Source organism: Triticum aestivum, chromosome 3D, assembly GCF_018294505.1.
Source record: "Triticum aestivum cultivar Chinese Spring chromosome 3D, IWGSC CS RefSeq v2.1, whole genome shotgun sequence".
Classification (NCBI taxonomy): Eukaryota; Viridiplantae; Streptophyta; class Magnoliopsida; order Poales; family Poaceae; genus Triticum; species Triticum aestivum.
This window is the reverse complement of record NC_057802.1, coordinates 591,763,844-591,784,439: the sequence shown is the minus strand read 5'-3', so window position 1 is coordinate 591,784,439 and position 20,596 is coordinate 591,763,844. Positions and strand designations below refer to the sequence as shown.

Sequence of the window (20,596 nt, the reverse complement as noted above, 5' to 3'; positions counted from 1 at the left end):
TCCTTCCAGAACTTTCCAATTACGAGTACGAGAATTGAAAGACATGAAAATTCTCAATTCTCTACGGCGTCTAGTAGATAGAAACAAGAAAATCAGAAGAATCTTTCTCTCTATTCACTATCATTCCGCGTCTTCGACTTCTATTAATTTCTTTTCTTCTTTAATGCAATAGCTATAGTTTGATATAAGAATCCATTTCTCAAAGTAATGGAAACCATTCTCTTATAGGAAATGGTTCGAAAATCGCTATTCCACCTTTTAGGTATCGTGAAAAGTGATACCTGTGAAGATCGTGCATTTCAGTCAAATTCAGATCCGTTTTTCGAGTCCATGATATAATATAACCAAATTGGATAGATCTTCCACCTGTTTAGCTAAGAAAGAATAGATACAGAGGTGGATAATAGATCGATATGAAGATCATGAGCTGCCCCATAATGAAATCGCCAGTAGTCGCGAATATCTCCTTCTTCCCTAATCCAAGATTGGAGAAAGAAGATCTAAGAGGGACCTATGGAGAATGTAGTCAGAAATCCATAATAGAGTCCGACCACAAAGACCGAATTAATTATCCTCATCGAGAAACTTAGACTACTAAATAGAAAAGATTTGAAAATCATGGCATGGGTCTCCTTTTTTTCTTTCTTTAGAGTTTTCTATATGCACAATTTCTCGATGTTTCGATGAGAATTTCTTGACTTTCCATATATAGAAAGAGATAGACTATAAATGACATCTCTTATGTCAATAAGACCAAAGGGATGGATATTAAATGATAGGAAGTGCTAGGAAGTGAAATAGAATGAAATAGAGCCACTTTGGGCTTCCCTATGAAATGAGGCATGGAACGGAGCCACTACGAAGAAATTATGGGAGTTACGAAAGAAGCTTCGGACTCAGATTGTTCATGGGTTGAGAGCGGGAGTTGAACTCTAGGAGGTCGAATCCCCCCTTGTTCCTCAGTAGCTCAGTGGTAGAGCGGTCGGCTGTTAACTGACTGGTCGTAGGTTCGAATCCTACTTGGGGAGATTTTATTCATTCTTTAATGTAAGAATTTTAATGTAAGAATAAAGAATTGAATTAAAGGGCTTGCTTTGACCCTTAGGAGTAGGTAACCCGTTCGCTATCCTTGTTTCTATTTCTATTGCATTCTATCTCATCGTATCACATTCTGTTCTACGATTCCACTTCGACAAAAGGAAAGAGCATACCTAAGTTCAATAGCTTTACGTCCGCTATCCCGATCATGATTTTCCTACCCTCAGGGGGAAAGTAAAGGCCCTTCCCCCTTTGGAAGGCTGTGGGCGAGGAGGGATTCGAACCTACGACCAGTCAGTTAACAGCCGACCGCTCTACCACTGAGCTACTGAGGAACAAGGGGGGATTCGACCTCCTAGAGTTCAACTCCCGCTCTCAACCCATGAACAATATGAGTCCGAAGCTTCTTTCGTAACTCCCATAATTTCTTCGTAGTGGCTCCGTTCCATGCCTCATTTCATAGGGAAGCCCAAAGTGGCTCTATTTCATTCTATTTCACTTCCTAGCACTTCCTATCATTTAATATCCATCCCTTTGGTCTTATTGACATAAGAGATGTCATTTATAGTCTATCTCTTTCTATATATGGAAAGTCAAGAAATTCTCATCGAAACATCGAGAAATTGTGCATATAGAAAACTCTAAAGAAAGAAAAAAAGGAGACCCATGCCATGATTTTCAAATCTTTTCTATTTAGTAGTCTAAGTTTCTCGATGAGGATAATTAATTCGGACGTTGTGGTCGGACTCTATTATGGATTTCTGACTACATTCTCCATAGGTCCCTCTTAGATCTTCTTTCTCCAATCTTGGATTAGGGAAGAAGGAGATATTCGCGACTACTGGCGATTTCATTATGGGGCAGCTCATGATCTTCATATCGATCTATTATCCACCTCTGTATCTATTCTTTCTTAGCTAAACAGGTGGAAGATCTATCCAATTTGGTTATATTATATCATGGACTCGAAAAACGGATCTGAATTTGACTGAAATGCACGATCTTCACAGGTATCACTTTTCACGATACCTAAAAGGTGGAATAGCGATTTTCGAACCATTTCCTATAAGAGAATGGTTTCCATTACTTTGAGAAATGGATTCTTATATCAAACTATAGCTATTGCATTAAAGAAGAAAAGAAACTAATAGAAGTCGAAGACGCGGAATGATAGTGAATAGAGAGAAAGATTCTTCTGATTTTCTTGTTTCTATCTACTAGACGCCGTAGAGAATTGAGAATTTTCATGTCTTTAAATTCTCGTACTCGTAATTGGAAAGTTATGGAAGGAGACCCATCATTTTGCAATGAAAACAACATATAAAACTCTGGACAATTTCGAAATCAGGCCAAGCGTCTTAATACATATGCAAAAAAATGCATTATTGGCCCACCATTGATTAGAAGATTTAGCTTGTATGAATCGCTATTGGTTTGATATGAATAATGACAATCGTTTCAGTATGTTAAGGATACAGATGTATCCACAATTCATTTAGAGTTACTTAATAGTCTATTTCTTATACCATATCTCTATCCCGTGAAATTCTCGAGCCAAAAGATGGATGCATATGCTGTGTTTCTTTTTGCTAAATGATATCAATTAAATGGTGTATCAATTCCATAAATTGCATAAAGCAATAAATAAATCAGCAAAATATTAGAATGAATGTACCCTTCTATCCAAATCCAATTTGCATCGATAAAATAAATCCAAATTCCAGTAGTAGATGAATAATTGCAAATTTGTGTGTGTACGAGATTAGAATAACTTCAAAATAACTGACATAATTTTGTATTTTTCCTGATCAGAAAAATACATGAAAAAGAAAGAAGGTAGAAATTTTTTTGGATTTATGGTTAAAGAAGAAAAAGAAGAAAACAGGGGTTCTGTTGAATTTCAAGTATTCAGTTTCACCAATAAGATACGGAGACTTGCTTCACATTTGGAATTACACAAAAAAGATTTTTCATCGGAAAGAGGTCTACGAAGACTTTTGGGAAAACGTCGACGTTTGCTGGCTTATTTGGCAAAGAAAAATAGAGTACGTTATAAGAAATTAATCGGTCAGTTGAATATTCGGGAGCAGTAATTTAATCGTTCAAATTTTTTTCTTGTTTTATTATTTTTTTAGTAGTCTTAGATTTTTCATTTTGATGAGCCTCGCTTTGAGGAATTCATGGAAAAATCCATTTTCATGGAATAATGAATTAAGGAAGAAAGGATATGAGTCTACCGCTTACAAGAAAAGATCTCATGATAGTCAATATGGGCCCTCAACACCCATCAATGCATGGTGTTCTTCGACTGATCGTTACTCTCGATGGTGAGGATGTTATTGATTGTGAACCCATATTAGGCTATTTACACAGAGGAATGGAAAAAATCGCGGAAAACCGAACTATTATACAATACTTACCTTATGTAACAAGGATATAGAGAGATTGTAGAAAGGGATAGGATAGTTATTTTTGCAAGAGACTTGTTGTAAATTCCTTAACTTAAGAAAGAAAAAAGAATAAAAACACAGATACATAACATAAAAAAAAGAATAAATAAGACGAGATTCGACCTCCCCCTACATATTTAATTTCCTCTCCTATACAAAAACTAGCAAGACCCACTCCATTGGTAATTCCATCAATAACACCCTTATCAAAAAACTCCGTGAGTTCGGTTAACCCTCTTATACCGAGGGTAAAGACCCTAGTATAGAAAATATCTATATAACCGCGATTATATGACCAACTGTATATTTTTTTTTACTTGATCTAAAAATTCTTTTTTTGGATTTCCTTTGTAAAAAGAGTTTATTAAATCCAAATTCTGAAAAAAAGAATAAGCGGATCCATAGAAGATATATGCTATGAATAAACCAAAGATAGCTAGACTTACAGAAGAAATTGCATTAGTAATAAATTCATATGAATTTACAAAAGAATTAGAACTTTCCTGGGTAAAGTTTATTGAGGGAGTTAACCACTTTGATAATATGGTTAACTCTGCTATTCCATTACCAATTCCTCCATTATCAAAAGAGATTCCTATGAATCCAATGAACAAAGTGAAAAGTAGTAATATAAGAAGAGGAAATAACATAGTATTTCCCGTTTCATGCGGATAGGCAAAAGTGTTTTTAGCCCCAAAAGACGTAGTAAAGGATCCTATCCTATTTCTTGTATTACCTTGAATTTTTGGTATATTTTGTGAAAAAAAAGAAACTCCACTCTTCGTTGTTGATAAAACGAAATCCCTATTCACTCCTTTGGGTATCCTTTTTCCCCATAAGGATATTGAATACAAGGAACTCTCTTTAGTGCTACTGTAATTTTGAAAATGAACACGCAAATACCCATCAAATGTAAGTAAATATATCCGAAACATATAAAAGGCAGTTAATCCTGCAGTAAAGGAGGCTCTTATTCCAAAAAAGGGCGAATACAACCAACTATTACTAAGGATTTCATCTTTGGACCAGAAGCAAGCAAGAGGTGGAATACCACAAAGAGAAAGTGTACCCCATAAAAAAGTAGTTCTTGTGATTGGAATGTATTTTCTTAAACCGCCCATAAGAACCATATTTTGACTTTTATCTGGTGAATATCCAACAAGAGGTTCCATTGAATGAATAACGGATCCGGATCCCAAGAACAATAAAGCTTTTGAATAAGCATGAGTGATCAAATGGAATAAAGCAGCTTGATAAGAACCTATACCTAGAGCTAACATCATATAACCCAATTGAGACAATGTAGAATAGGCTAAGCTTCTTTTAATATCTCTCTGAGCAAGAGCTAAAGTAGCTCCTAAGAATAGTGTTATTGTACCTACTAAAGAAATAAAACTCATTATCAAAGGTAAAGATATGAAAAGAGGAAGAAGTCGAGCTAGAAGAAAAATTCCCGCAGCAATCATAGTTGCTGCGTGTATAAGAGCCGAAATAGGAGTGGGCCCTTCCATAGCATCGGGTAACCATACGTGAAGAGGGAATTGTGCGGATTTCGCAACTGCACCAAGGAATAATAAAAAAGCACACAAAGTAGTAAGTAAAGAGTTAATTCCATTATTAGGAATCCAGTTATTAGCTATTTTGAACAAATCCCTAAACTCTAAACTACCTGTTATCCAAAAAAAACCTAAAATTCCTAATAATAGACCAAAATCCCCTACACGATTAGTTACAAAAGCTTTTTGACAAGCACTCGCTGCGATTGGTCGTGTAAACCAAAAGCCTATCAATAAATAAGAACACATTCCCACGAGTTCCCAAAAAAAAAATTTGTATCAAATTGGAGCTAGTAACCAATCCCAACATGGAAGTATTGAAAAAACTTATATAAACAAAAAATCTCAAATATCCTTCATCGTGAGACATATAACCATCACTATAAATAAGAACCAGGATTCCTACAGTAGTAATTAGTATTAACATAATAGAAGTAAGTGGGTCAATCAAGTATCCAAATTCTAAAGAAAAATCATTATTGACGGTCCAAGACCATAGATATTGATAGATCGAACTTAAGAGTACCATAGCTATACTTAAGAGTAAAACACTAGGAAAAGCCCATATGCGACGAAGATTTTTTGTTGCTGTAGGAATAAGAATAAGGCCAAATCCCATTGACATAATAACTGGAAGTGGGAGAAGAGGGATTACCCATGCATATTGATATGTATGTTCCATAAGAAAAGAAATTGCAATTTTTACTTCAATTTTTACTTCAATTTTTGTTTCCGATTCACCAAACCAATTCTTATCTCTTTCTGAAAGAATAAATAAAAATAATAAGAAAAAATACTGAAATTCTTAATTTTTCCAAAATTTATCTCATTGAAATAATTAAAAAATAGGAATGGGTTTAGTTGGTTAAATTAAAAAAGTTAATAAAATAACTTCGTTACCTAGTTATTTTATTAACTAAATAAAGATATTTATAAAAATAAAAAAAAGGGGAATCATTTTACTTTCTATTCAGAATTCATTTTTATATTTCTTTAAAACAAAGATGAAACAGCTCTCTTGTTCCATAATTAACTGATTGAGTGAATTCCAATGAAAACCTATGTTTATAAGAAATTATCGAATAGTCCTTACTTCATATAGAACTAAAATCCTAATGACTATAAATTACCTAAGTTTTAGAATGTCTTGTTTAAGAGACTCAGTATTTTTTGTTTTGATTGGAATTCCTTTCCTTTATGGAATACCATTCTGAACTTAATTAACTATTTTCATTTTCCCTTCTTTTTATCCCCCCGTCTTATCTTATATGGGGGATAGGCTTCTATACCATATATCTATATATGGAGTATACTTGATATATAAATAGATATAAATAGATTTAAATGAGAAACCTTTCTATATATTTTATATTATTAAAAAACAAGTATAAAATATATAAAGAAAAAATGTTAAAAAATTCTTGTTGTCTTATCCGCATTAGACAAAATGAAGTAAAAAATAATTCAAAATTTAAGTATCTTTCAGTATCTAAGTATAAATACTAATAAAAAGAAGAAAGAAGGATTGATTTGCAGCAATAGATGTCTTTCACATACAACTAGAAAAAAGTAATTTCCTTTTTGAATGGCAGTTCCAAAAAAATGTACTTCAATGTCAAAAAAGCGTATTCGTAAAAATATTTGGAAGAAAAAGACTTACTTTTCCATAGTACAATCTTATTCTTTAGTAAAATCAAGATCATTTTCGAGCGGTAATGAGCATCCAAAACCAAAGGGTTTTTCTGGGCAACAAACAAATAATAAGATTTTGGAATAATATGAATTGACTTATCAAAAAAGAATTCCAATTATTTAATAATTTTGATTCTTCTTTGAATGTACTTTTATGTGTCGAATTACTCGGTACAATATTCTTAGAACAAAAAACCACTCTTATCTTATATATACAAGAAAAAAAGTTTTGTTTGGTATACTGTATGCTAAGTATTCTTTTCCTATCAATGAACTTTTCATAATTTTCATAATAGAATCCTCATATTCTATTATGAAAATTATGAAAAGTGGAGTATTCTTACAATAGGACTTACAACTTCCACCTATCTTCTCCAAAATCATAAGGTTAGTAAATCTTATTAATAAGAGCATAAAGACTTTCATTCTAGAAATTTTTAAAAAATCCAAAAAGCCTTTTCCATTTATCCATTTTAATTTCATCATTAAATAGAAACCCTTTTGGATTTTTTTCATTGTATTGAAAGAATTTTCAAAATGTAAATGAGAAATTAATTAGAAAAAATTAGTTCTACAATTGCAAGTTAGAAAAAAGAAATTCCAACTCTTTCAAGCAGTGTTTGTGTTTCTATTGGGCAAAGCAAGAGTTTATTGTAAAAAAATGGAAACGATACTACCAAACGAAGTCTATTTTAATGAAAACTCTAATGTTCCTAAATTTTATGGACTTCCCCAATATCGACGATTCCCAAGATAATAGCTATTATTCTTTTAAGTTACCTATTATTTGAAGTTAGCCGCCATGGTGAAATTGGTAGACACGCTGCTCTTAGGAAGCAGTGCTCAAGCATCTCGGTTCGAATCCGAGTGGCGGCATTCTTGAAAAAGAATACAATAGATTAGAAATCAATTCGAAATTTACAATTTTGTAATGGGACCTTCCCCTTATGCTATTTGCAACTTTAGAACATATACTAACTCATATCTCTTTCTCAACGATTTCAATTGTGATTATGATTCATTTTATAACCTTATTAGTTCGTGAACTTGGAGGATTACGTGATTCGTCAGAAAAAGGAATGATAGTTACTTTTTTCTCTATAACAGGATTCTTAGTTTCTCGTTGGGCTTCCTCGGGACATTTTCCATTAAGTAATTTATATGAGTCATTGATCTTCCTTTCATGGGCCCTGTATATTCTTCATACCATTCCTAAAATACAGAACTCTAAAAATGATTTAAGCACAATAACTACGCCAAGTACTATTTTAACGCAAGGCTTTGCCACATCGGGTCTTTTAACTGAAATGCATCAATCCACGATACTAGTACCTGCTCTACAATCTCAGTGGTTAATGATGCATGTCAGTATGATGTTATTAAGCTATGCAACTCTTTTGTGCGGATCCTTATTATCTGCCGCTATTCTAATCATTAGATTTCGAAATAATTTCCATTTCTTTTCTAAAAAGAAAAAAATGTTTTAAATAAAACATTTTTATTTAGTGATATTAAATATTTTTATGCAAAAAGAAGTGCTTTAAAAAGAACCTCTGTCCCTTCATTTCCAAATTATTACAAATATCAATTAACGGAGCGTTTGGATTCTTGGAGTTATCGTGTCATTAGCCTAGGATTTACCCTTTTAACCGTAGGTATTCTTTGTGGAGCAGTATGGGCTAATGAGGCCTGGGGATCCTATTGGAATTGGGATCCTAAGGAAACTTGGGCATTTATTACTTGGACCATATTCGCAATTTATTTACATAGTAGAACAAATACAAATTGGAAGGGTACGAATTCTGCACTTATAGCTTCGATAGGATTTCTTATAATTTGGATTTGTTATTTTGGTATAAATCTATTAGGAATAGGCTTACATAGTTATGGTTTGTTTACATTAACACCTAAATGATTACATAAAATAAAACCTTCATTTCATGAAGGTTTTTACTTTTATGTTTTATTTGAGAACCCCTTGAACGCCTTCTCAAAGGGTTCTCAAAAATTCAAGATAGATCTAACATAAATTAAAGACCACAGGCTTTGAAGAATTTCCGAATTGATATGACCTAGGAAGGCTACCCTTATGGCACTTGTTAGACTATGGAAGCTGTCAATACCCGAGATCAAGGTGTATCTGAGAAAGACTGGAACATGGAGCATTAGAACTCAAATTTTTGTCAAGAAAACCCCAAAGCAGGAGATGTCAATTATGGAATGATAGCTCATGGTAATGACAAGAGCAGAAACACGGCTATCCGTGATGTTATCGCCCGCTTATGCTATTGTCACCGTGCTGAGATAAGCATGCATTTCTTCGGAAGGATTGGATGGTAGAAGGCTGATGGAGCATCTATCAGCAAAGGATGCAGTTTTAACCTTAGCTGGTGTATCACCAGGATCTAGAGAATTACATCAGGAGTTTTAAGATGGACCTGCAGGAAGCCGTATTTTGACAAAGAAGCATTTCATGAAGAACTTAGGACCCAGAAGCTGAAGTAGCCAAACTGGAGGAACAAAACCTCGAGATACTGGAGATTTGTCAGGAACTGAAGGACAGTAGGACCATGGCTCATGCCAAGGATATTGAAACCCCGAAGTTTGGAACGCAACTCCAGAAATATTGAAGGACGTCATGAGAGACTTCGTGTCAACATGAGATGATCTGGCAAAAGAACTTGAGAAGTACAAGCACGATCGGAAGAAGCCATCAGAGACATGAACACGACTTGAAGAGTTTGATGAAGATTTATTGACCTTTAGAAGACCAAACCCCTATCATATACCAACGTTAGATGCGACGATTGTGAGCTTTCATTTGTTTGATGTTTTTCCGACAGCCACAAAATAAAATCTGTCTCTTCAAAACTATTGTTTGCATTGTGTGTATCCTTCTCTATCTCTCTCTCTCTTATCCCACCCCAAACCCATGGAGCCAATAGAGGATGAATGGATATGAACCCATATTTTCTGGACCGATGAGTCAATTGGAGACGGACCGATGGATTCAGAACATGGAAGCTCATATGGAGAATAATTCTGTAGCCGGAAAGGATATGGCCTAGCATGCTCTGCAGTGTTTTGAAAGAGGTGCTGCTACTTGGTGGAGGTTGTACCAAACCATCGATGGATGGCAAGGAGTAACCATTTGGAAGGAATTTAAGTTGACTTTGCTAAAGTCTCGTCTTGTGTCCCCGAATTTGAAGCCTTATGGAAATGATATGAAGAAACCTTGTGCATGCAAGATTTGTGGAGAAATAGGACGCACCCCTAAAGAACACAAGGATGAATGCCCTAATTGTGAAGGTAGTCACTCAGCTGAAGAATGCCCAACTAGGCAGATTTCTTGTTTCTTGTGTAACGGGACTACCCACTATCCTGCTCAGTGTCACATTTACCCCATGGTACGAAGAACCGTACAGCAAAAGAAAGAAGTAAAGAAAGGAGCCCTTATGGAAATTTTAGAAGAACCCGTGATGAAGGAAGATGTCGGGGACACACCCAAAGAAGGCCCAATTAAAGTCTGCACCAAGTCATGCTATTCATGTGGAGAAGAAGGACACATCTCCCAGAATTGTATGAAGGGGGACCTAGTAGAATTCCCGACAAAGGAAGTCGAGTATGACCCACAAGAAATAGAAGCCATGATTGGCATGGAAAAGTCCAGGAAGAGGAATGGAGTTGATTCCAGGAAGGACCTGAGTCATATCACCTGCTACAGGTGCAAGGAATTAGGGCACTACTTCAGCCGTTGCCCAAAAAGGAAACCTCGAGACTTGTCTGGAGTAATATGTTTCTATTGTAATGAAGCAGGGCATCTTGCCAGAGATTCTCCGAAAGAGAAGGAGACTTGTGGTTAGTAGTTGAGTCTGTGAGAAATGTAGTGGTAGTCGTGAGATCAACTCTTTTGAATTGAGGTGTTGAGTTGAGGCATGAAATGGAAATGCAGGAGATTGAAGTAATTCGAGAATCAATAAAGCTAGCACCGTTGGTACTGATTTGGATTTTTATGAGTAGTGAGTCTATGAAGGAAGATTTTGACCATTTTCGAGGATATGAGAAATATGGTCTATGGAAGAGTTGGATGCATTTTAAGGGTGGTAGTACCCTGTGAGGAGATTTGACCCCTGGAAAGGATAAAGATATTTCACGGAGTGGACTTCGGACAAAATAAGTATGGGATATAAAGGAGGTATGATGTTGGTAATATGGAGCAATGGTGACTCTATGATGAGTCTGAGTAATCACGTTTGAGTTTGGTACCAATAGAAGGAAGGGAAACAGTACAATTGGATGGATTTAAGAATGCTAGGAAGTTGGATGTTGGAATAACGAGCAGTTGCCCCGATGATGAGTTCAAGGTTTACAAGTGATGAGATGGGCCATAACCCACAGGCCCCAGGACCTGCCAAGAAGCAAGCACACTCTTGCTAAAGGAAAAAACCCTGGAAGAGGATACGACTTTATCGACAAATGATCTTATAGGAGTAACGCAAAACCTGAGAGTTGTGAAGGAACGATAGATGTTGTTTGGCTTGCAGAATCCATGGATTTATCCGAACTTGGTTCGTCGACAAGAGAAATTCTGCAATGCTAGTGAGGATGACCGAGTGTTAGAATGCGAGATTCGCTAAACCATATACAGGGTAATGATTTGGGTGCGGGATGGATTGATCACCATACCGACTTACTCTTATTGTTCGCCTTGCTATATGGGATGGTAAATCTGAGTGACTTGCCTATAGTAGAGCAACGACGATCAAAACCTTGTTTAAACCTTAGAATGGTATGACAATTTTCCCTTGTACAAGGCAGCTGTTGCCAATTGTAGGATATATGGTGAGGTTCAGCCCAGCCCCATTTCCTGCAGGAGAAACCATAAATGGTTGACCACCATGAGATATCGATAGTTGATTAGTATTGGCGCCGGACCCTTCAGCTAAGAGGACCCAGTCTCGGAATAACCTTACCAAGATGAAAGGACAGAAGAATTGAGGAAAAGGTTATGCCGCTACCGGAAGAGCCAGATTAGAAATTTTCCCGAGAATCTGAGAAGACCGACACTGTCAAGAATAAGGATGGAGTATATGAGTATTGATGGAACCGTAACCTTGCTTCTAAGGGTGGTAGCACCCAAGACCCCGGAGTCGATCGATGGAATTTGAGAAAACCCCAAACCTAACCTATTTCTTTCTAGCCTCTCCGAATCTCGAGGACGAGATTCATTTTAAGGGTGGTAGGTTTGTAACATCCCAAAATTCTAAATTTTGGAATGTTATAATAAATAGATAGATTTGATTGATTGTTTGATTGTGGTGTGGTTTCTTGTGTAAAATTGAGTGAAATTCGAAACTTTTTGAAAGTCAAATGAGAGGGAATAAAAGGACTTTCCCAAACTTTCTTTTTTTGCATTTATAAATTCCAATTCTTTTCACCACAAAACCCTGGAGAGAAGATGACATGACTTCTTCCATTTAAATAAATGAAAAGGGGTTTCGAAAAGATGTGAATTTTATTTGGAAATATTTTCAAATTCAGAAACTTCAAGCAACTCAATCATTTTCATGAGAGAAGATAAAATGACTTCTTCAAAACATATCAATTTTAAAAGGATCAAATTTAAAGTCCTTTTGGAAATTATTTTCAATTTGGAGTTATTTAGATTTTATTCAAATTATTTCCCTCCAAAAATAAAATATATGGAAAATAGGGTAAAATGATTCCCTACAATAGAAAATTGGAGAGAAACAAATTTGAAATCATTTTGGTATTTTTAAAATGATTTTTATTGGATTTTATTGCAGCAGTAGCACTATTTGCTTTATTTGAATTTTTGAGGATTTTATTTGATGCTAGAAAATGTTCATGCTGTAGAAAATATTTTTTCTGAAAATTTTGATATATTATATGCCTATATAATATTTTTATTTCTTTTTGTTTTTATTCTTTTCGACTGACTATTTAAAAAAACTTCTCTGACGAACTGGCCCGGCACAGCCAACCGGGCCAGGCCACGGCCCAGTCCCGCGCGCCGTCTCTGTCCCGAGCGGGAGACCTGCGGCCGCACGCCGTCGTCGCCCCGGCGTCCGTGCCGCCTCCGGACTATGCGCCCGCCGCCTTTGCCCCCTGCCCCTCCTCCACGCAACCTCTCGCCCCCCTCTATATAAGCCTGCGCCGCCGCCGCCCTCTCTCTCCTCGCACCGCTGCTCCCGCCGCGTAGCGCCGCCGCCGCTGCAGACATTGCCGCCACTGCTCGCCTGCGCCGCCGCCGCCGTCCGCGAGCGCCGCCACCCGCCACCGAGCCGCCGCCCCGAGCCACCGCTGCCCCGCGTCGCCTCGCCCCGCCGCCGGACCCGCCGGAGCCGCTGCACCGCCAAACCGATCTGCCTCGCCGGGAACCGCCGCCGCCGCCGGTTTATTCTTCTGAACCGGTATTAACCGCAAACCGCCCCGGTTTTCTTTATTTAGTTCGGTTTTATTCTTTTAAACGGTTTAGTTATTTAGGTTAGTTAATTTGTGGACGTTCGTCCGTTAGTACTCGGGAGCGAACGATTTCGTTCTATAGGCTTCTGTAGCGAACGTTCGTTCGATAGGACTTTTCTTTTTATTTTAATTCCGGCCAAGGACCTATTTGTGATGATTTTTCTTTACAGATTAGTCCCGGTTCTTCAATCGATCACTACTTTTTGCAAGTTAGTCGGAATTAGATGAAACCAATGCCCACTTCTTCGTTACGATCCCCTCTATCCAGTAATCCAGCTCAAACATGTTATTGAAATTTTAAATTTTGAATTAGATCATATTTGAATTCAAACTTTTTTGATCGTAACTCGAGTTTTATAACTCCGATTTAGTTGATTCTTTTTGCAAATTAAAGCCCTTGACCTAAACTTTCTGATAAGGCCAAATTCACTTAATTTTGGTACTGTTCGAAAATGTTTTCTGTTGCAAGAGTTATTTGCTTGGTTTCGAAGTTTTCCGAATTGTTTTCTTTGTTCTTTCCGATCTTTTGAGTGATTGCTTATGTGTGGTTACTACTGATTGCTTACGATAGATTGACCAGAGTGTGACGAGTAGAACTATCAGGAGTTATGAGTGCGAATCATCTTCATCAACAGTGCAGGCAAGTTCACACTTTGATCATACTTTTCATTACCCAGTTTTTATGCATTAGTTTCAACCCTCCAAACATTGCATGGTTAGGATTTGATAACATGTGGGTATTGGGAAGTAGTTGATGAGGTAGGAACCTATTCTCTTATATTCAAACCTTGGGAGTTACTTCTACGTTATGCTTATACTACTATGCTATGCTCGTAGACGTGGTTTGGGTTTGAGTGTACCCATGACAGATGTGAGATTATTATTTATTGGTTAACTTAAGGTGATTACTTTAATACACATCTGGGTGGATTGGTTGGGGCACCCTGGAGTACCCACTGGTTTGCCCGGGCACTTGGAGAACCCAGTGCTTGCCCAAGGGGATCCCGGAGGACCCGTGTGATCACCCTATGGAATGCCACCCAGGCTCAAAGGGATCATAAGATTATTCATGCTAGAAACTTCCGTGTGTAGCCACAAGCTATTATGGGCTCTAGCATAGTTGAGTAGGTTGCATGACCTCTTCCAGTGGTAGGCTAGCAGATGTAGGGGATGTAGGTTGGTACTGTCTACCCGGGGTTAGAGTTAATGCTTCTGAAAGACTGTGTCTCGGTCATCCGTTTCTCAAACACCATGTAGTGCGAGAAATCCAACGGAGGAGATCGAGTCTTGTGGGGAAAAGTGCGCAAACCTCTGCAGAGTGTACAAACTAATCATGATTTTCCGTGTCCCCAGTTATGGACATCTTGAGTATCTGGTTCTTGGATTATCATATGGACCTCATCACTTTACTTAATTAATTTGTTGGGTTGTTAACTTTTTAATTGGGATTGAGTTGGAGGAACCTTCTCAATAATTTTCAACCAACTTTGTAGTTAAATAAAATATATTCCTTTGCAGTAGGGAAAAATTAGCTTTTCGCAAAAACATTATAACCGTAGAGCCTCCACCAGCTAAATATGCATGTAGTGTTAGCTATTATTTATCATTGCTCAATGGTGTGAATTTGCCAGTAAATTCAATGTACTGACCCTTTGTGGCTGCAACGTCTCATGTTGCAGGAACCTTACGACGAGTAAGTGATACATTAGGGTTACGATTTCTACACTCAACCTTGCCGTTGGTGTTGATGGGAATCCACAACCTTGTTGTTACTTCCGCTATTTGGATTGAGGTAATAGTATTTACGTTCCTCTATACATGTGATTTACCTCTGTTATAAATCCTCGAGTACTGTGTGTGTCAGCATACCGATCCAGGGATGACACTTAAGCACAGAGACTTGACCGTCTGAGGTCGCGTCGCAACACTAGATGCACTTCGTGTACAAACTGGATACTCTCTTTCGAAGTATCAGGGTTTCAGACCAAAACTCATCTGTTACAAAGGCACTTCATTTTTTTAAACTTATTACAACTCCAGAATTTTTGTGCGTTCATTATGCACCATTCAAAGCCACGTCGTCAACTTTCAACCCTTTGTGCCTTCATTTGCTATTTTTCACGCATTTACTGATTTGTTTTGAGCTAAATGACCCTGAAATTGAAAAGCACTACAAATGAACTCTGAAAAGGTTGAAACTTAGCACGGTACCATCATTTCACCCACATAGCATATGCAAAAAACTAGAGAGAGTGACGGCAAAAACTGGATGCACTTCGTGTACAAACTGGACACTCTCTTTCGAAGTATCAGGGTTTCAGACCAAAACTCATCTGTTACAAAGGCACTTCATTTTTTAAACTTATTACAACTCCAGACTTTTTGTGCGTTCATTATGCACCATTCGAAGCCACATCGTCAACTTTCAACCCTTTCTGCCTTCATTTGCTATTTTTCATGCATTTACTGATTTGTTTTGAGTTAAATGACCCTGAAATTGAAAAGCACTACAAATGTGAAAGAAATATGCCCTAGAGGCAATAATAAAGTTGTTATTTATATTTCCTTATATCAAGATAAATGTTTATTATTCATGCTAGAATTGTATTAACCGAAAACTTAGTACATGTGTGAATACATAGACAAACAGAATGTCACTAGTATGCCTCTACTTGACTAGCTCGTTGAATCAAAGCTGGTTAAGTTTCCTAGCCATAGACATGAGTTGTCATTTGATTAATAGGATCAGATCATTAGAGAATGATGTGATTGACTTGACCCATTCCGTTAGCTTAGCACTTGATCGTTTAGTATATTGCTATTGCTTTCTTCATGACTTATACATGTTCCTATGACTATGAGATTATGCAACTCCCGAATACCGGAGGAACACTTTGTGTGCTACTAAACGTCACAACGTAACTGGGTGATTATAAAGGTGCTCTACAGGTGTCTCCGATGGTACTTGTTGAGTTGGCATAGATCGAGATTAGGATTTGTCACTCCGATTGTCGGAGAGGTATCTCTGGGCCCTCTCGGTAATGCACATCACTATAAGCCTTGCAAGCAATGCAACTAATGAGTTAGTTGCGGGATGATGTATTACGGAACGAGTAAAGAGACTTGTCGGTAACGAGATTGGACTAGGTATTGAGATACCGACGATCGACTCTCGGACAAGTAACATACCAATGACAAAGGGAACAACGTATCTTATTATGCGGTTTGACCGATAAAGATCTTCGTAGAATATGTGGGAGCCAATATGAGCATCTAGGTTCCGCTATTGATTATTGACCGGAAACGTGTCCCGGTCATGTCTACATGGTTCTCGAACCCGTAGGGTCCGCACGCTTAACGTTCGGTGGCGATCGGTATTATGAGTTTATGTGTTTTGATATACCGAAGGTAGTTCGGATTCCCGGATGAGATCGGGGACATGACGAGGAGTCTCGAAATGGTCGAGACATAAAGATCGATATATTGGACGACTATATTCGGACATCGGAAAGGTTCCGAGTGATTTGGGTATTTTTCGGAGTACCGGGGAGTTACGGGAATACGGCGAAGAAGTATTGGGCCTCATGGGCCAAGTGGTGGAAGAGAGGAGGGAGGACAAGGCAGGGCGCGCGGCCCCCTAGCCCAAACCGAATTGGACTAGGGGGCCAGCCCCCCTTTCCTCCTTTCCTCCCTCTCCTTCCTTCTCCCTCCCTTCCTCTTGGTGGACTCCTACTAGGACTTGGAGTCCTAGTAGGACTCCACACCTGGGCGCGCCTCTAGGGCTGGCCGGCCTCCCCTCCTCTCCTCCTTTATATACTGAGGCAAGGGGCACCCCATAGACACAAGTTGATCATTGATCTCTCTTAGCCGTGTTCAGTGCCCCCCTCCACCATAATCCACCTCAGTCATATCGTAGCGGTGCTTAGGCGAAGCCCTGCATCGGTAACTTCATCAACACCGTCACCACGTCGTCGTGCTGACGAAGCTCTTCCCCGAAGCTCTACTGGATCGTGAGTTCGCGGGACGTCACCGAGCTGAACGTGTGCTGAACGCGGAGGTGCCCTACGTTCGGTACTGAGGATCGGTCGATCGTGAAGACGTACAACTACATCAACCGCGTTGTCATAACGCTTCCCTTTCGGTCTATGAGGGTACATGGACAACACTCTCCCCTCCCGTTGCTATGCATCACCATGATCTTGCATGTGCGTAGGAAATTTTTGAAATTACTACGTTCCCTAGTAGTGGTATCAGAGCCAGGTTTATGCGTAGATGTTATATGCATGAGTAGAACACGAATGAGTTGTGGGGGATACAAGTCATACTGCTTTCCAGCATGTCATACTTTGATTCGGCGGTATTGTTGGATGAAGCGGCCCGGACCGACATTACGCATACGCTTACGCGAGACTAGTTCTACCGACGTGCTTCGCACACAGGTGGCTGGCGGGTGTCAGTTTCTCCAACTTTAGTTGAATCGAGTGTGGCTACGCCCGGTCCTTGTGAAGGTTAAAACATCACTAACTTGACGAAATATCGTTGTGGTTTTGATGCGTAGGTAAGAACGGTTCTTGCTCAGCCCGTAGCAGCCACGTAAAACTTGCAACAACAAAGTAGAGGACGTCTAACTTGTTTTTGCAGGGCATGTTGTGATGTGATATGGTCAAGACATGATGCTATATTTTATTGTATGAGATGATCATGTTTTGTAACAGAGTTATCGGCAACTGGCAGGAGCCATATGGTTGTCACTTTATTGTATGCAATGCAATCGCCCTGTAATTGCTTTACTTTATCACTAAGCGGTAGCGATAGTCATAGAAGCAATAGTTGGCGAGACGACAATGATGCTGTGATGGAGATCAAGGTGTCGTGCCGGTGACGATGGTGATCATGACGGTGCTTTGGAGATGGAGATCAAAGGCACAAGATGATGATGCCATATCATATCACTTATATTGATTGCATGTGATGTTTATCCTTTATGCATCTTATTCTGCTTTGATTGACGGTAGCATTATAAGATGATCTCTCACTAAAATTTCAAGGTACAAGTGTTCTCCCTGAGTATGAACCGTTGCCAAAGTTCGTCGTCCCGAGACACCACGTGATGATCGGGTGTGATAAGCTCTACGTTCATATACAACGGGTGCAAGCCTGTTTTGCACACGCAGAAATACTCGGGTTAAACTTGACGAGCCTAGCATATGCAGATATGGCCTCGGAACACTGAGACCAAAAGGTCGAGCGTGAATCATATAGTAGATATGATCAACATAGTGATGTTCACCATTGAAAACTACTCCATCTCACGTGATGATCGGACATGGTTTAGTTGATATGGATCACGTGATCACTTAGATGATTAGAGGGATGTCTATCTAAGTGGGAGTTCTTAAGTAATATGATTAATTGAACTTTAATTTATCATGAACTTAGTCCTGGTAGTATTAGCATATCTATGTTGTAGATCAATAGCTCGCGTTTAGCTCCCCTGTTTTATTTTTGATATGTTCCTAGAGAAAACTAAGTTGAAAGATGTTAGTAGCAATGATGCGGATTGGATCCGTGATCTGAGGATTATCCTCATTGCTGCACAGAAGAATTATGTCCTTGATGCACCGCTAGGTGACAGACCGATTGCAGGAGCAAATGCAGATGTTGTGAACGTTTGGCAAGCTCGATATGATGACTACTTGATAGTTCAGTGCACCATACTTTACGGCTTAGAATCGGGGCTTCAAAGACGTTTTTGAAACGCCACGGAGCATATGAGATGTTCCAAGAGTTGAAATTAGTATTTCAGACTCATGCCCATGTCGAAAGGTATGAGACCTTTGACAAGTACTTTGCCTACAAAATGGAGGAGAGTAGCTCAGCTAGTGAGCATTTGCTCAGAATGTCTGAGTACTACAATCACTTGAATCAAGTGGGAGTTAATCTTCGAGATAAGATAGTGATTGACAGAGTTCTCTAGTCACTATCACCAAGTTACTAGAACTTCGTGATGAACTATAATATGCAAGGGATAATGGAAACGATTCCCAAGCTCTTCCTGATGCTGAAATTGACGAAGGTAGAAATCAAGAAAAGCATCAAGTGTTGATGATTGACAAGACCACTAGTTTCAAGAAAAGGGTAAAGGGAAGAAGGGGAACTTCAAAAATAACGGCAAGCAAGTTGCTGCTCCCGTGAAGAAGCCCAAAGCTAGACCCAAGCCTGAAACTGAGTGCTTCTACTGCAAAGGATATGCTCACTGGAAATGGAACTTCCCTAGATACTTGGCGGATAAGAAGGATGGCAAAGTGAACAAAGGTATATAGGATATACATGTTATTGATGTGTACTTTACTAGTGTTTGTAGCAACCCCTCGGCATTTGATACTGGTTCAGTTGCTAAGAGTAGTAACTCGAACGGGAGTTGCAAAATAAACAGAAACTAGTTAAGGGCGAGGTGACGATGTGTGTTGGAAGTAGTTCCAAGATTGATATGATCATCATCGCACACTCCCTATACTTTCGGGATTAGTGTTGAACCTAAATACGTGTTATTTGGTGTTTGCGTTGAGCATAAATATGATTTGGTCATGTTTATTGCAATACGGTTATTCATTTAAGTTAGAGAATAATTGTTGTTCTGTTTACATGAATAAAACCTTCTATGGTCATACACCCAATGAAAATGGTTTGTTGGATCTCGATCGTAGTGATACACATATTTATAATATTGAAGCCAAAAGATGCAAAGTTAATAATGATAGTGCAACTTATTTGTGGCACTGCCGTTTAGGTCATATTGGTGTAAAGCGCATGAAGAAACTCCATGCTGATGGGATTTTGGAATCACTTGATTATGAATCACTTGATGCTTGCAAACTATGCCTTATGGGCAAGATGACTAAGACTCCGTTTTCCAAAACAATGGAACGAGCAACTCACTTATTGGAAATAATACATACTTATGTATGTGATCCGATGAGTGTTGAGGCTCGCGGCGGGGATCATTGTTTTCTGACCTTCACACATGATTTGAGCAGATATGGGTATATCTACTTGATGAAACATAAGTCTGAAACATTTGAAAAGTTCAGATAATTTCTGAGTGAAGTGGAAAATCGTCGTAACAAGAAAATCGTCATAACAAGGATATAGTCCGGCTATCCGAGGACCCCCTAATCCAGGACTCCCTCAGATATGCAGGCCCATAAGGCCCAGCAGGCTCACAGGTCAGCGCACCAAAGTTAGGCCCAGAAGCATGCTTTAGAGAGGAGCTCGAAGGAGCAGCGGCCTCTGGGTTTATAAACTAGTGCGGCTGCCCTTCGCCCGGCGAGGTAGGACTAAACTTTGTGCACCGCGGGATGGGAGTGCACCCCC

General features: G+C 38.7%; 1 long non-coding RNA gene and 2 other non-coding genes across 3 annotated transcripts; 2 read left to right on the top strand and 1 right to left on the bottom strand.

The window, feature by feature from the left end:
- The first annotated feature begins 956 nt into the window (after positions 1-956).
- Positions 957-1,028, top strand: TRNAN-GUU (transfer RNA asparagine (anticodon GUU)). The gene has a single exon. It is a non-coding gene; the product is annotated as a tRNA-Asn (tRNA).
- Positions 1,029-6,693: 5,665 nt separating this feature from the next.
- Positions 6,694-9,444, bottom strand: LOC123080761 (uncharacterized). Its single transcript, XR_006438538.1, has 3 exons — positions 9,435-9,444; positions 6,933-6,934; positions 6,694-6,831 (listed from the first exon to the last, which is right to left on the bottom strand). It is a non-coding gene; the product is annotated as an uncharacterized lncRNA (long non-coding RNA).
- On the top strand, positions 7,533-7,612 carry TRNAL-UAG (transfer RNA leucine (anticodon UAG)). The gene has a single exon. It is a non-coding gene; the product is annotated as a tRNA-Leu (tRNA).
- Positions 9,445-20,596: the final 11,152 nt, after the last annotated feature.